Below are 16,319 nucleotides of genomic sequence, written 5' to 3'. Positions count from 1 at the left end.
CCAAGGAATTTCACAAATGTTCAAATGTATTGTGTAATAAAAATGCATGTTAAAAAAGAGAGGCTTGAGTAGGAATGCCCTGAAGTCTCTGTTGCTTTAAACACAAGAGATATAGTGCTGTCAATCTACATGATATACATGCAGACTAGATTATCTTTATAATCAACCTGGGGGAAATGCCATCTGTAAAGTGCTTCTGTGTTGCAAAATCTCTAAGAAGGTTTTGAACATTCTTGCTTTTATATGATTATTTTGACAGTAAAAGAAAGTAAGGGGAATACATCTTATGTCTATTTTCTGTTGATCCTACTAATATCCATAATAAAATAGCTAATAAATTATGAAATATTTCAGGTTGTAAATTAAGTTTACTTTGTGTTCATGTAACTTGTTTGAGAGATGACTGTCAAGAAACAGAAGAAGAATAATTCAAATTGATAAAAAATAGTGCAACTGAAGATTATATACAGTTATAAGTCCAAATACAACTACTATAATATCCTTTGTTACCATTTGAAATTCAGATCCTACATATACTTGTGAGACATTTGATGACTCAATTATCATATTTTTCTAATTATTGAGTATATATGCTTATAAATTTGCAATATTTATCACCACGGAATAACTGTTTCAAATATTTTACAAAATAAAATAATCCCAAAGAATCAATTTTTTCTAAAATTTTCAATTTTCTTCATTTTAGTTATGCTTATAAATTCATCTGCTGTCCACATGTAGTATGTTTTCAAAGGGAATAATTTCTAGGCTCAAAACATTCTCTAAGCACCAAAAAATATTGCCATTTAAACAGGAAAGCGATTTTGAAATGAAAAATTTCTCAGTTATGCAACAGAAAGTATATTTAGAATAAAGATTCACAGTTTTGATTTGTTTCCTATATTCAAAAGCTAAGTCACGTAATCAGACATACTGCTCTACTTCTCAATGTGATACCTTGATAATATTTAGACAGAATCTTTCTGATCTTATGTGTCATAGTTCGTTTCAAAGTGTAGAAAACTTGAGGGTTTTTTGTTTTGTTTTGTTTTTTTCATGGAGGATGGGGAAACGTTAGTCAACAGGTACAGTTAAAATTAGATGGGGGAATAAGTTCTGGTGTTCTATTTCACAGTAGAACTACAATGGTTAAAAGTAAGGTATTGTACTTTGTAAAACAGCTATAGGAGAGGCTTTTGGATGTTCTCACCACAGAGAAATGATTAATGCATGAGGTGATGAATACACTAAATATCCTGATTTGAACATTATACAACATTTACATGTATAAAAACATCAAAACTGTACCCCATAATTATGTATAATTGTAATGAATCAATAAAAAATAATCATAGCCTAAATAAATGAAAGAACAATCTCAAAACAATCATTACCATCTGGTGGGAGATAAATTTGTGTAGAAAAGTTAACTTATTTTCCAGGTTATCAGGGTGGCTAATTAAGGAAGAAAGCCCCCTAATTAAGGAAGAGCAACAAAAGGTTTTCCCTGTCCTCAAATTAAGGTGACAAGTATTTATTGAGCATCCCACTTTAGCCTAGAGCTTAATCTCTTTTTTGGAAGTCCAGAAGAATGCATAAGCAACTCTTTTTCTGGGATCATAAATCAAAACAAGAGCTACAAGATATGAAGTCTTTCTTAACAATGCTCCTAAATAATTTTTAGAAGTGGCAGCAAACCTAAAATTTTTCTACAGTGGAATGTTACCATATTCACAGAAGAAGTGATCAGATTAACTACTGAGCATTTATGAACATCTCCTGAATTGTGTTTATTCTATGTCTGTATCAAAAAAGTTGACCCACTTAAAAAGTAGTACCAATGCATTTTCTTATTAGTTTATGATTAATTATCATGGTAAAGAAAGCTTACTGATTCACAGTAAACATTAAACAAAATAAAACTGTTTAGACTTTTAAAAAAATTTGGAAATATACAAAATTTTTTGGTTTGTGATTATAATCTTATACAGTAATTATAAGATAATAAGACTTATTCTGCAGCCATACAGGAAATTGTATCTTTATACTATAATTATAAATAACAACAAGCAACAAGTAAGAAAGAAAATAAACAGTGAAAAAGGAAGTAAAGGATGGAGGAGAAAATGAATCAAATTATTGGTGAAAATAATTCAGGGCATCCGAAAAGTGTCAAAAGAAAAACTCACTTTGCTTATTTTTTCACCTAGGCTACCTGAATAAGTTAATATTTTAGATATGCATATATTTAATCAATCATAAAATATGCATTACATAAACATATTTGTTTTGGCCACATATCAAAATGAAATTGAAGAGTAACAGTGACTCACTTCTCGAAGCAATAAAAGATAGAACAATTATAAGTTTTACTACATAAATCATAAGAAAAATTTATATGACAAAAAATGAAAAAGTCAAAAGGCAAATAACACAGGGTACATTTTTGATTATATCCTTAAAATACAAAAGCTCTAAGAAAATCATGTCAATAAGTTCCAAGAAATCTTATAGAATAAACAGCAAAGTTATAAATAAACCATTCATATAAAAGAGATATGAGTGACCCTTATGCCTAGGTGTGTGTGTTAAGCTATACTTTAACTATTTTAAAAAATGAAAAAAAATGGCAGATAGAACGTATTGAGCACTTTAATGCATGCCAGGTAATTGAGCACCTTGCAAGAAGTGTTTTTCATAATTTTATGAGGTTGATATCATAAATATTCACATTTTACAAGAGAAAAAACTATGGTTCAGAGAGGATATTTAATGAGCTTGACCAAATGAACAAAATTAAAAACACAGAGAATTCCCTTAGATTTGATTAGCTCAAAAGGTTCTAATGTGAAAAAGATAGGGTAGACATACTTTTGTTCATTCTTCTTCCCACTAAGTACAGCTAAAATATCTGGGCATTATATACCTATCAAACAAAAGTATACTATGGAAGATGAAGATAAGAAGGTAGACTGTGTAAGTACCTAAAGATCCAAGGAATGACAGGATGGGGAGTTCTCTGGGGTTTTTTGTTTTGTTTAGTTTTTTGTTTTCTTCATATAACCCAGATTGTATCTGTTGAAGAAGTCGGTCAACCAATAAACACCAAAGTGTGCTGACAAAAATAAACAAACAAATGATAAACAAGAGAAACCCACCATTTTTTGTCAAAGAACTAGGCTTGGAGGGCAAAAACTCTGTATACAATGATCATTCTATTCAAGTCTCACCTCGCAGAACCAAATGCAACCACCTTTCTCTTCCTCTGCCAACAAAGGCCTAGCAGAGAGCCTAAATTTCCAAGCATGACTTGCTTTAATGAGATGCTCCTAACTACCCAACCCATAAAGATGGTTCCGAGAAGGCTGAATGAGGAATGAAATTTTTATCTTCACCAGGTAGTAGTGAGCTCTGCCTTCCTTGTTCCAAAGTGTTGTTACGAAAGGGAATGGAAGTCCAGGCTCTGGTCATGATCATCTGTCAGCCTTAGCAAAGTGATAACAACAAACCTTTCATTTAGTGCTAGTTTTGAATGACTATAAATGTCTCTTGATGAAATACATTTAAATAAATAAAAAATCGTGTGTACTACTTATTACTAAAAGTTCTAGGTTGTTACACACAATTTTAAAATTTCATTTGAAAAGCAATACCTTAGATGTATTGTGGTTATATTGTAGAGAACATATATATACACACAGACAAAAAAAAAAATATATATATATATAAATACATACATATATACAAAAGACTGTCATACATGAACATAACTTTCTTAAAGGTATCTGAACAGGTGGTTGTAGATTTGGAGAAATTTTCAAGTGCTAACATCAATCATGGATTGAAAAACCATTATATATCAACTATCTGTAGTGGAGAAAAATATTATATATTTTGAAAAACTATTTTGCATATTCTAAAACTGGCTCATGTGACAATAAAGAAATAGATAGGAAAGATGAATGCTAAGACATTCATTAAAGTTTTTTTTAGGAATTGTGGTACCAGATAAAAATAATATATTATATCTGCTGTTATGTAACAAATATTTCTGGGTTTTTTTCTAAAATATATTTTCCAATACTGAAACGTAATTTTTTTATGTTCCAAATTATGCCTTCTTCATTTTTTTCATTTCCAATGTATATAGTAAGAGATTGATAAATATGTGGTCAATTAGTATACTAATATGCTTTTATTAATACAGATGTCATTTGTATTTCACAATAAGAAACAAACAATATTTTTCATTCCTAAGGGTAGCACTCAAGCCAAGAGCACAGACATTTGCTGCAGGTTCCTTGAATACAGAGCAAGGCATTATGTTCAAGGCCTGGCACAAAGTGGTGTGCAGGAATTGTGCACTGAATAAGACAGCTCTTGTGCTGAGAAAGTTGCTCTTGAAATTCTTCTGTGCTTTGATTTTCCCTAAAGATAGGTCAACTTCTTGAGATTGATGTGTACCCCAAATAGGAATTATCTGGGAGTTTGCAGTAGTCACTAGAAAGGAGAAAGGAAGGTTAAAAAAAAAAAAAAAAGACAGGACAAAGCTGACCTTCCTTACAAGTCTGTCAAAGAAAAGCGTGTTATGTAAGTATTCTATGTGGGACAGAAAGATATTTGGAAAGGCTTCAGGAAACCCAGATCCCATTTTTAATCTCAGAACTCTGAGTCTTAGCTCCTTCATCTGTACAAACAACAGATTGAGTTAAGTAATTGCAAAGGTTCTTTCTTGCTTGGGAATTCTATGGAGCTATGATTTTCATAATAATCAGAATACCAACTACCATGTATTAGGCACTTATTGTGTGTTTTGCGTCATGCTAAGCACAGGTATTCTTTTATTTAGGTCTCACAACTACCCTATGAGGTAGATACTATTATTGTCATCCTATTTTTTACAAGTGAGGAAGTTTACACAGCTAACAAGGCATACAGATAAGACTCAAATGTAGATCTGTCTGAATCAAAGGTTTGTGCTTTTAAAAATTGTTATTATTTGGATAGTATATTTACGTGTTTACTTTTTGAAATAATTTATTGAGGTAACATGTACATAATATAAAAACTACCCATTTTAAAGTCAACAATTCAGTGGCAATTAGTATATTCACAATGTGTAAAACCACTACCACTCTGTAGTTACAAAACATTTATTTTTCTCCAAAGTAAAAAGTAATACATTAGGCAGTTTCTTACCCATTATCCCTCCCTTCAGCCCCCAGAAATCCCTAGTCTTCATTCTATCTTTAATTATTTAATTATTTTGAATCTCTTATATAAATTGAATAATATTTTAAATCATTGAATTAATAAAACCAGGTTTCTAGAATTTTAAAAATCATATAGCTAAATACTTTTGACACAATATGCCTAGGAACAAAGTCAAAGACCTCTAGAATATGCAGAATTTTTCCAATCTCTATTAAGCAAGGCAAATAAATTTTCTTCAGATGTGTTTATTCTACATTATTAGAAAAGAATACTTCAGATTCTCATTTTGTGTTTTCAGTTTAAGATTTTCACTACTTGCCATTTGTGTGTTTATTTATTTTTTGAATCTGTTTTTTGGAGAGGTTCTCAAGTTTATCTCCTGCGTTACTGATATATTTTTCTACAAAATAAACTCTGCTCTTCTCTGACTCCAATAAAAATGTTAATTTTGTTACTGCACTTTGAGTTTCTAAGCATCTAATCTTATTGTCTTTTTATATTGGCACATTGACTCCATGTGGCTTTCTGCTACAATATCATGAAAGCCATAGTGTTTTGCATCTGTCAAATGCTAAACAATTTTCCAATATCTTTTTCATTTTATGTATTTGCAAAGGCTCAATTAATTCAAATAAAATGCATTTTTGCTACCATAACTCAAATGCAGCAATAAGAGATTGTCTTAGCATTTACTTGCTTTTAAGCTAATTAATATTTGTTTTATAACTATTTTAAAAGTAACATTACATTATTTATATTATTATGTAAATTAGTCTAATCCTATTTTTACCCAAATTAATGTAAACATTTTCACAATAAAGTGAAAATCTTGAAGACACTGTATCATCAGCATGCAACCTATATTTGAATCAATATCAGCTCACTCAGTGACTTTCAGGTTTACTATAACAGGGTTTCAACATAATAAGTTATATATTGCATTAACTTCCCAATATCAAAACAAAAAAATTCAGTCAGACACAAGGACTTTTTATCATAATAAATATGAACTTACTTCAAATTTTAACATGAAACTAGCCCCCACACTAATTATCTCTTCAATTTTTGTGCTTATCTCTAACATGCATTTTATTGAGATCTTGAAATTTGTATACTAATCAACCAATTAAATGAATCAAATCAACTTTATCTACTTGAAGAAAAATTTATGATTTATTTAACTGGACATTTAGGTTGATGTGAACTGAGCTGAATTTTCTAAAGTATTATAAAATAAATAAAAATAAGGCATTATAAACGTTCAAATTATTTCCAGAACATCAAGAGCTAACTGTCATAAAATAAGTGGACTTTTTAATGTTGTTTACATTATAGTTCATTATTTAAGCTACAAAGGAACAGCACAACTGAGAATGCACAATTTATATAAATACGGTACTTTACTAAGAACCAACAAGATAATTCAGTTCCATCAAAAAATCACCTTTTTTTACTCTTATCATAAACTTAAATTAGTTACACAGAATCTTTAGTTTCACAATGGGTGTTTTGTTTAACTACAGACTTTGAGAAAAGAAATACCTGATACTTTCTATATAAACTTGGTTATTTTAATATAAGAGTAATAACTATGCAGAATTTCACTTTAACATGCCTTTAGGAACTGACTGAGAATAGAACTCTGTTTAAAAAAAGAAAAAAGAAAATAAATAAAACAAAACTAAAACAAATAGTGAAGGGGGAGGGGAGAATTGCTGGTAACATGGAGAAATTCTGCTAATTGCATTCAGATTAATTAAAAATACAATACACCAAACCACAAACAAAAATCAGTCTGAAGGGCAGATCATATCAGTTTTCTACACCTATATGTGACTAATGTGTTAAAAAAAAAATCTGTACACTAGAAAGTAAATGGCCAGCCATTAAGTTAATCTAAAATTGATTTTGTTATTTATTCAGAAGTATTTTATGACTAACGTTACATAGCATTATACTTAGACAGATATTAAGGAAATATCATTTTTTAATGATTCTAAAATTACTGGCCATGTATTTTAGCAAATACTAAATATTAGTATTAAAAGTAGAAAGAAAATTAAAAGCCTTGTGAAGAATCTTCATGTCATACCTTAGATAATTATATGGAAAATAATGTACTTAGGGAAGGCCTTCTAGCTGAATCACTTATTTAATAAAGCTAATTAGTATTGTTAATGTAGAAAGACCTAAACGTCAAGAGTAAAGGCATCTCAATCTTCTGGTGATTCAAAATGTGCCAATGAAATAAACTCTAAAAGTATGTTTACTTCTCATAGATTCTGTCATTAATAGAGAGATACAGAACAATATGAAAAATGAGTGTGATAGTCTAGAATCAGCCCACAGGCTTTATTTAACCAACATATTTGTTGTCTGCCTCTATGGAGGAAGTAATTACTTGTGAGAAACTCAAACAAACAACAAAGATAGACTGACCAATCTGAAGCATCAAAGTGAGGCTATTGCTTCTTTTGTGAAAGGGCAGTCTGCTATTTTAAAATTCAAATGAATGACCTTTTGCAACATATTGGAAACAGAGATACATAAATAAATACAGAAAACAGATGATTTTTATAGAAAAAAATCATAGATTCTAATTGGAGAAAAAAACAAAAATAAAACCCTAGACCTTGTCCATAAAGTAAACCTTAAGCATTTTACAAGAATTAATATAATTCAGGGTGTGTTCCTTGAAAACATTGGAATGCATATGAAAAATGAACAAGAAATAATATCTAGAAAATCTCCAATTACCAAAAGATTAAACCATAGAATTCCAGCTATATCAGGAGTTAAAGAAGTAATGACAACTACAATTTGGAGACGTTTTGAAGACAATGAAATTAAGAAAATGTATATTAAATTGTATCATACACTTGATATACTTTTCATAAGAAAATTCTTGGTTTTAAAATGCATATATTAACTAGGTTAGGTGGCTCAGCCTGTAATCCCGCACTTTGGGAGCCTGAGGTAAGTGGATTGCCTGAGTCCGAGGGTTCAAGACCCACCTGGGCAACTTGGCGAGACCTCATCTCTACAATAAATCAAAAAATTAGCCGGGCGTGGTAGCACATGCCTGTAGTTCCAGCTACTTGGAAGGCTGAGGCGGAAGGATCGCCAGAGCCCAGGGGGTCGAGGCTGCGGTGGCCGGGAGTGGCCTCTGCACTCCAGTCTGGGTGACAGAGTGAGACTCCAACTCAAAAAAAATAAAAATAAAAATAAAAATAAAATGCATATATTAAAAATGAAGAACAACTGAAAATCTGAGGCCTGAACTTCCGCATCAAGAATCTGGAAAACCCACAGAAAAATCAACATAAATGGACACGTAGTTTTGAAAAAAATTGACATAAATATAAGGATATTGCAAAGACATATAAAAGGGAACATGGATTCAAATAATAATGTAAAGTAAATAAATTGTAATTTTTAATGCAATAATAAAAATTTTTCAAACATATAACTAGCCAGTATTGACATATATAGACATATAAATATATATAATTTGAGAAATTCAATATGCATTAAATAAATTAAAGTTCTTAATAAGTATTTATTTCCCTAATGTTTTAAAAATTAAAATACTAGTCTTATATAATATCTTTAGGTAACAAAAAAATCTCTTTCTGAAATCATTTTATGTGACTCTCTATATATATTATAGCATAATAACTTAATGGGAACATTATAAGAAATAAAAATTATCAACTGATTTTTCCTGAGTGAATATTAACATATATATCCTAAACAAAAGATGAGTTAGATTTGTCTCAGAAATGCGATGCTGACTTAATATTTGAAAAGTATTCAGTACAAAGCATTCACCATACTGAAAATGTGAGAACTATTATATGGTAATTCTAATGAATACAGAAAATATGATAAACTTTAACACCCAGTCACAAGTAAAACAAGAATACAATGAAACTTTCTTGATACTATACATAAATGGCATAAAACCTACAATATTATATTAAATAAAAAAATATTAAAATATTTCTTCCACAGGTAAGAAAATCCTCACACCTGCTATTATTACTATTCCATTCAACACTACACTGTCAGTCCAAGACTATACAATAAGGTAAGATAAAATTTAAGGTATAAAACCGGAAAGAAAGAACTAAAACAGCCATTACTTGCTGCTGAGATAACTGTGTTATTAAACAAATCTAACAACCTTCAGATGTGTTTTTATGAATTTAGCAGGGTATTTGAATAAATCTCCATATGCAAATCAATTTTATTTGTTTTATTTCTATTTTAGTTCTAGTGTATATGTGTACATATGCTCACTAGAAAATATATAGAGTACTAGAATGTTCGCAGTAGTACTGTTCACAGTGGCTTAACATTAGAAACGTCCAAATAAATTCCCATGAACAGTAGAATGTATAAATATACTGGAGAACAAATGAACAAAAGAAAAAGTAATACATATAAATGATAGCAAACTATTAATACAGATGAAGCTTATAAACATAATACAGAGCAAACAAAGCCAGAAACACATACAGTATGATTCTATGTAGGTAATATTAAAAACCAAGGAAAAACATATCTATATTTTTAATGTCATGATGGTGGGGTGGAGACTACCCAAGTGGCTGGAGTTTAGGGCTTTATGATTAAGAGCACAAGGTTGTTTTCAGGATGTTGGAAATATTTTATTTCTTAATCTTGGTTCTAACTACACAATTTTTGTTACTTTGTAAAATTCATTGAGCTTTACATACACAATATGTACACTTGAACGGGGTGGGTTATTTTCAATAAATAGTTTTAAATTTTTTAATAGAAGAACTAGCATTAAACAGGTAAAAATTTTAAGAATGTGTATTTCTGTGTTATGCGGTTCATCTACCATTCTTAACCTATTTCAGAGACGATGTTACCAATTAAATTAGAGTTTGATGTGATGTTAGGAAATCTCCAAACATGAGTTATATACTCAAATACAAAGGAGAACTCCCAAAAACCTGGAAATTATATATAGAAAATTGTGCATTTATTATTACATGTTTAAACTTCAGTCACCTTCAAAGTACTCTCTGCTTGATGCAATATGCCTATCAAGATGCTTTTTCCAGTGCTCAGAAGAGTTTTTGTTTTATTTTGTTTGAGTTGAAGTCTCACTCTGTTGCCCAGGCTGGAGTACAATGACACGCTCACAGCCACCCCAATGTAGACCTGCTGGGTTCCAGCGATCCTTCCACCTCAGCCTTCCAAGTAGCTGGAACTACAGGCAGGCGATACCATGCCTGGCTCATTTTTGATTCATTGTAGAGAGGCAGTCTCACCAAGTTACCCATGCTGGTCTCCAACCAGTGGTCTCATACAATCCACTGCCTCAGCCTCCCAAAGTGCTGGGATTACAGGCTGAGTGACCAAGCCTGGCCCAGAACAGTTTTTGATCTTATTAATATGGATACCTTCCAGTACTTCTGCCATGTTTTGTTTCACCTCTTTCACATCAGCAAAAACTTTTCCTTTGAGGACGTAGGAAACAGCAAAAGGTCACTCAGGTCAAGATCCCTTGAAGAGGCAGAATGAGGCATGGCACTCATGTCATCTTTTATCAAAAATTGCTGAACACTCAGCATGGTGTGGGCAGGTTGTTCACGTAAATCACCCATCATGAAATGGGCAAAGTATTGAAAGAATCTTAACAGGAACAAGAATCACTGAAGCCAAAACACCCTCTGACAACAATGCTAGCCTGTACACTGAGGCTGATGAGTTCCTAGGACATTTATCAGGGGTGCGAAGCCTGTATTACAAGAGGGCTGCCCACCAATACATAGTTGTTTTTTTGGGGGGGGGAATGGGGATTCCCCACTTGTATCCACTTCTTGGTGAATAACAATATTCTTAAGAATGAGAAATTTTAGAGCAAGCATAGTTATTTAGTTTCATTTAACTTAGAATATCATGAAACTGTCAATGAAATATGCTTCCATATTTTCTATGAAGATCTAAAGGAATTCAAAGTTTTTTAAACTTTGAAAAATGCTGTACTTCCTAAAACATTCTAAAAAGTTCCCAAGAAGCAAGCTATAGATGGTTCTATACGTTTACAACCTTCTTCTGTCATAAAGGTTCTGATGGAAATATAATTTGCTTTCTAACCAATGGATTATAATGGGATCACCCCACACAATCCTAATCATACAAAATAAGTCCTAACTTTTATAACTAATTGTTGTGATTTATTGTTCTCATCCTTAGATATAATTCAACAATGACTCTGTTTTCTATAAATCATTTCAGGCCTTTGAATTACCATTTACTTTCATCATTTGAAAAATTAGACTTTGACTTTCTTTATTTTCACACCATCCTCTAGGGCCCTGATTTGCCCCTCTTACTTACGCTGCTGTAGCCTTCCAGAAGATCCTTAAAGAAAATAGGCACCCCTCTCTCCTAACTAGGGTAATTGTATTTGCTGTTACCATTGCTTGTGTCTTCCTCACATTTTCATATGTCCTCCACCCTCACTGCTTTCATTGTGCTCAAGTAAATGTCAACTTCTCAATGAGGCCATCCAGTTTAAAATGGAAAACATTCAACATTCCCCATAACCAGTTTCCTGGTCCACGTTTTTCCATAGCACATATCACCATCTCACTTAATACATTTTTTAAATACATATTATCTGTCTCCCTTTCTCAGTCCCCACATCCACATTCTCAACACCTAGAACAGTGCCATACCTGGTACAAAGTAGATGCTAGAAGTATACCTTCATAAGTAATGGAGGGATTTGTAGTGCCAGTGCATATCAAGGGGCTTCATATCAGGTCCTCAGCCTTTGACTCTCAAGGTTCATGCTAAGTTATCTATCATCCAGGTCCACGTGGTCCTTAAATAGTATTGCAATCTATGTGCAAACTGTCAAGCACAGAAAATCTTTGTTGTTCTGACTACTCAGATTCTCCATGAAATGATTTCTTTCCCTCTTGCCATGGCCCTGGTAACACTACTTAGAAGCAAGCTGTACTTTTCTTCTGTTCTTAGGCCGAGACTTTGCATTATCTTTTATCTGCTGTAGTTCAAAAGAATAATTTTCTAATAATGTGTACCTTTCTTTAAAATATTATGACATTTTGAAGTCATCTAAAATTATAAAAAGATCAATCTCTCATATGCATCATCTAGCTTAAGAAATAAAAATTATGCATAGTTATACACAACATACGTAAAAAACCATACACACACGCACATATCTCACACCCGAACTTGGCTTGCAGCATGGAACAGAGTCACAAACAACATATTCATATTTGCTAATACGTATCCTTATGCAACAAGTACAAAGAAGAACCCCTAAAGCCTAGAATTGATCTATAAAAATTGTGTACTTGATCTATAAAAAAATTGCATTTATTCTTATATGTTTAAACTTCAGTCACCTTCAGATACTCTCCATTTGATGCAAATACCCTATTGTGACTTTTTTCTACTCCTAACACCATTTTTGAATTCATCAATTTTTGTACCTTTTGGGGTTACTGCTGTTTTTTGTTTGTTTGTTTGTTTGTGTTTTTTTCATCTTCCTCATTGAAAAATGTTTCCCTTTGAGGACTTTTTTATCTGGGGAAACAAAAAAAGTTGCTCAGGGATGAGCTCAGGTGAATAAGAAGGATGGGGCATGGAGCCATGCCATTTTTGGACAAAAGTTGCTGAACACCTAGTGCAGTATGGGTAGGTGCATTGTCATACTGGAAGAACCAGTCACCTGGATGTCATAACTCTGGACGTTTATTCTGCAAATAGTGATGCAATCTTCTCAAAACTGCCAGATAAAAACTTGGGTTGATCGTTTGATTAGGAGGAACAAATTCTGAGTGAATTACAAGCAGCCTGCCCTTCAAAGATAATTCCATTGGTGGGGCGCATTCCCCCTTGTATTTGTCGTAACCCAGTGAAGTTTGGAGATTGTTTGTTATAAAGCATAGCATGCCCACATCTGACTAACACAAGTGGCAAGTGGTATTATGTACTACTAATACTAACCCGACAAATATTATTTGACATTCCAGTATTTTGAATATACAAAATATTCCTGTATAATATATCCATTCTTCCAATAATGAGGATTCTGCCAAGATAATACAAAAAAGCCTCCCCAAAATCCATATACTTATATGTGTTTTTCTGTGTACATATTCAAAGTTAAATACTTAGAAGTAAAATGCAGAACTATAGATAATTGTATATTCATCTTTATTTGACATCAAATTATCCTCCAAAGTGAACATGTCAATGTAAACTTTCAAACAGGCAGATTGATACATCCAGTTACTCACACCTAAGAAAAATTGGATATTCTCATTTTTTTGCCAATGTGTGACTAGTGTGAAATGGATTCTAATTTTAGCTTTTCTAAACAAGACCACAATATGTGCTCAGGGCTTATCTTTTCCTTTTCTACTTAAACTAGCTGGGGTGGCCATGAGTGTGCCGGTGCACTCCAGCCTGGGAAACAGAGTGAGACTCCAACTCAAATAAGTAAATAAATAAACAAATAAATTGAGAGATTTACGGCTATTTCTTTCACTTGAATGCTTAGAGGCTACTGTAGTGTTATTAATTGGTCTAATTTCAATATTGTTGAGTCTCAGGGAATAGAAAGACCCAAAGAGAGGAAGGGCGATTGGGGAATGGACAGTTGGTGGAACAGTCAGAATACAGACAACACTAATTGAGTTTACTATCTCATATGTGCATGGTTCATGATACCTCAAAACAATTACAATAGTAACATCAAAGATCACTGTCCACAGATTATAGTAACATATAGAATAATAATGAAAAAATCTGAAATATTTTGAAAATTACCAAAATGTGACACAGATTATGAGCACGTGTTATTGGAAAAATTGTGTTGATAGTCTTGATAGGTACAGGGTTGTCACATACATTCAGATTTTTAAAATACACAATATTTACTAAGCCCAAAAATAATGAGTTGCAATAAAAGAAGGTATGCCTGTATGCCATGTACATTTTATTTTATCTTACACAGAAAACACCATCTCGTGTGACATCACCAGTGTTATTTACATTATTTTGAAATAAAATTAAGGCAGTCTCAGAATAATGTGATAGTTGCATTATCATCAAGAATCACAAATTGTTAAAATATTGTTGTCAATTTCCTCCTTTCATTTCCACCTTTTATCATTTTCCTCCTCCTACTATGGAGTTACATTCAGATTACTATATTTTGATACATTTGAACAAATTCCTCAGCATGTGTTATGCCAGCACTCAATATACTATGTGTATTTCATTTTCTTAATGTTTTCAGGAATCAACATTTTAATAGTAATTACTTGTTATTTATATAAAATCTTTACATGCTTCAAGATCAAAATGTAAGAACAAAATAAGCTTAAGAAAATTTAGTTTCTATCTTGGTTACCTGGTTATCTTCTTAACTGTATACTTCAATTACTCCTTACATATAAACATTCTTTAAACTTAATTTGATCATTTGTGTATTTTATATATATGAATCATATTAGGCATATATATATATAAATTTATATCTGTGTATTTTTGCATACATAAATACATATATATATGTATTCCCCATTGTTAGATGAGTAGTGGCGTATTGTACGCACTCTAATCTGCCTTTAAAATTATAATGTATCTTGAAGAAAACTTCATAGATTATATATAAAAATACACTTCTTTTCAGGGTTGTCTAGCACCCTATTATGTGATTGTACCATGATTTACTCATCCATTTTTCTCATTGATGAATATTTGGAGTTTTCTTGCTCTTTATGTTTAAGTCCTGCAAAGAATAGTCTATGTGTACTAGTTATTCTAATTTAAAGGCAATTCACTGTTACTTTAAGAAAGAAAGATGCCAGTACTTACCTGGAGGGTTTTATACCAACTCCATGGTCTGTCAGATCTCAGGATTCTTTCCATTTGTTGGTTAGATTGCATTAGAATTATTTTGTTCACATTGAACTAGAAATCTCTTGATAATCTGTCAGAGACAACTTCAGTTACTTTCTGCATTGAATGCAGTGTCAAAGTCTATTATGCTATTATACTTTGACCACTTCTCTGAAAGAAGACACCTGATAAATGCAATGATATTAATCCTGAAAAATATGTTGTTGAGTACCGTATATCTGATGAATTTTATCAAAATTCAGCTCTCCGTTGGCACTACTACATATTTATAATCCTTTTTTATTACTTTCTGCAAAACAACAACAACAACAACAACAAAACTTCCAAGCTAATTATGAACTCCAGTCACAAATTTCCTTTACTTTCTTTGGATACAAAGGAAAAAGTGTCAGTTTTCTTTGTTTCTAATTTGTTAGTGAAGAAAACATATACAAATTGTGAGAAATTAAATTCTTTTCAAAGAGAAACTTTAAGCAGGGATTTGCTGTTATTACTTGTTTTCTCCTCTAAAATAGTAGATTTAGGCTATTTTTTTTATAATAGAACACTAGAATTTAGCAAATCTTAAGAGCAATGGTTATGGTCTGATAGTCACATTTCTTTCTGCAAAGAGAAACAATTTCATGTGCTCTAGTTAAGATCTCAGGTCAAGTCTAAAGAGCTTTCTGAGAGTCTTACATAATTGCAAAAAAAAATAAAAAGTGGTTTTGCGAGTTCCAACTTCATCAACTTTGCGTATTAGAAAGCCTCAACTTGTTTAGCCTATTCAGAAATCACAACAGAAATAAACTCAATAGAGTTATTCTATTAGAGAGATTAGATTTACATGCCCAATATTTTAAAAAATATTTTTTAAAAATATACCTTTTCTAATTGTTCAACTCATTTGGATGATAAACATTGGATATTTATTATTTATAGTTAATTTCTAGTAACAGTACTCATATGTATCATTTGGTATATAAAAACAAAATTTTAATTACAATTACTATGACTGCTAATTTTTGGCCATGTTCTAGAAAACAATCTAAAAGCAATCTGAAATTTTTTCTATAGGGATAAATCTATGAAATATTTATTTTCCTTAATATTTTAGAGAATACTACTTAATTTATCAGGAAGAACATATTAGTGGAGGAAAGTTAGAAAGGAATTATTTT

The sequence above is a fragment of the Carlito syrichta genome, unplaced genomic scaffold (assembly GCF_000164805.1).
Source record: "Carlito syrichta isolate Samal-C Ts95f unplaced genomic scaffold, Tarsius_syrichta-2.0.1 Scaffold305306, whole genome shotgun sequence".
Taxonomy (NCBI): Eukaryota; Metazoa; Chordata; class Mammalia; order Primates; family Tarsiidae; genus Carlito; species Carlito syrichta.
This window is presented reverse-complemented; position numbering follows the sequence as displayed.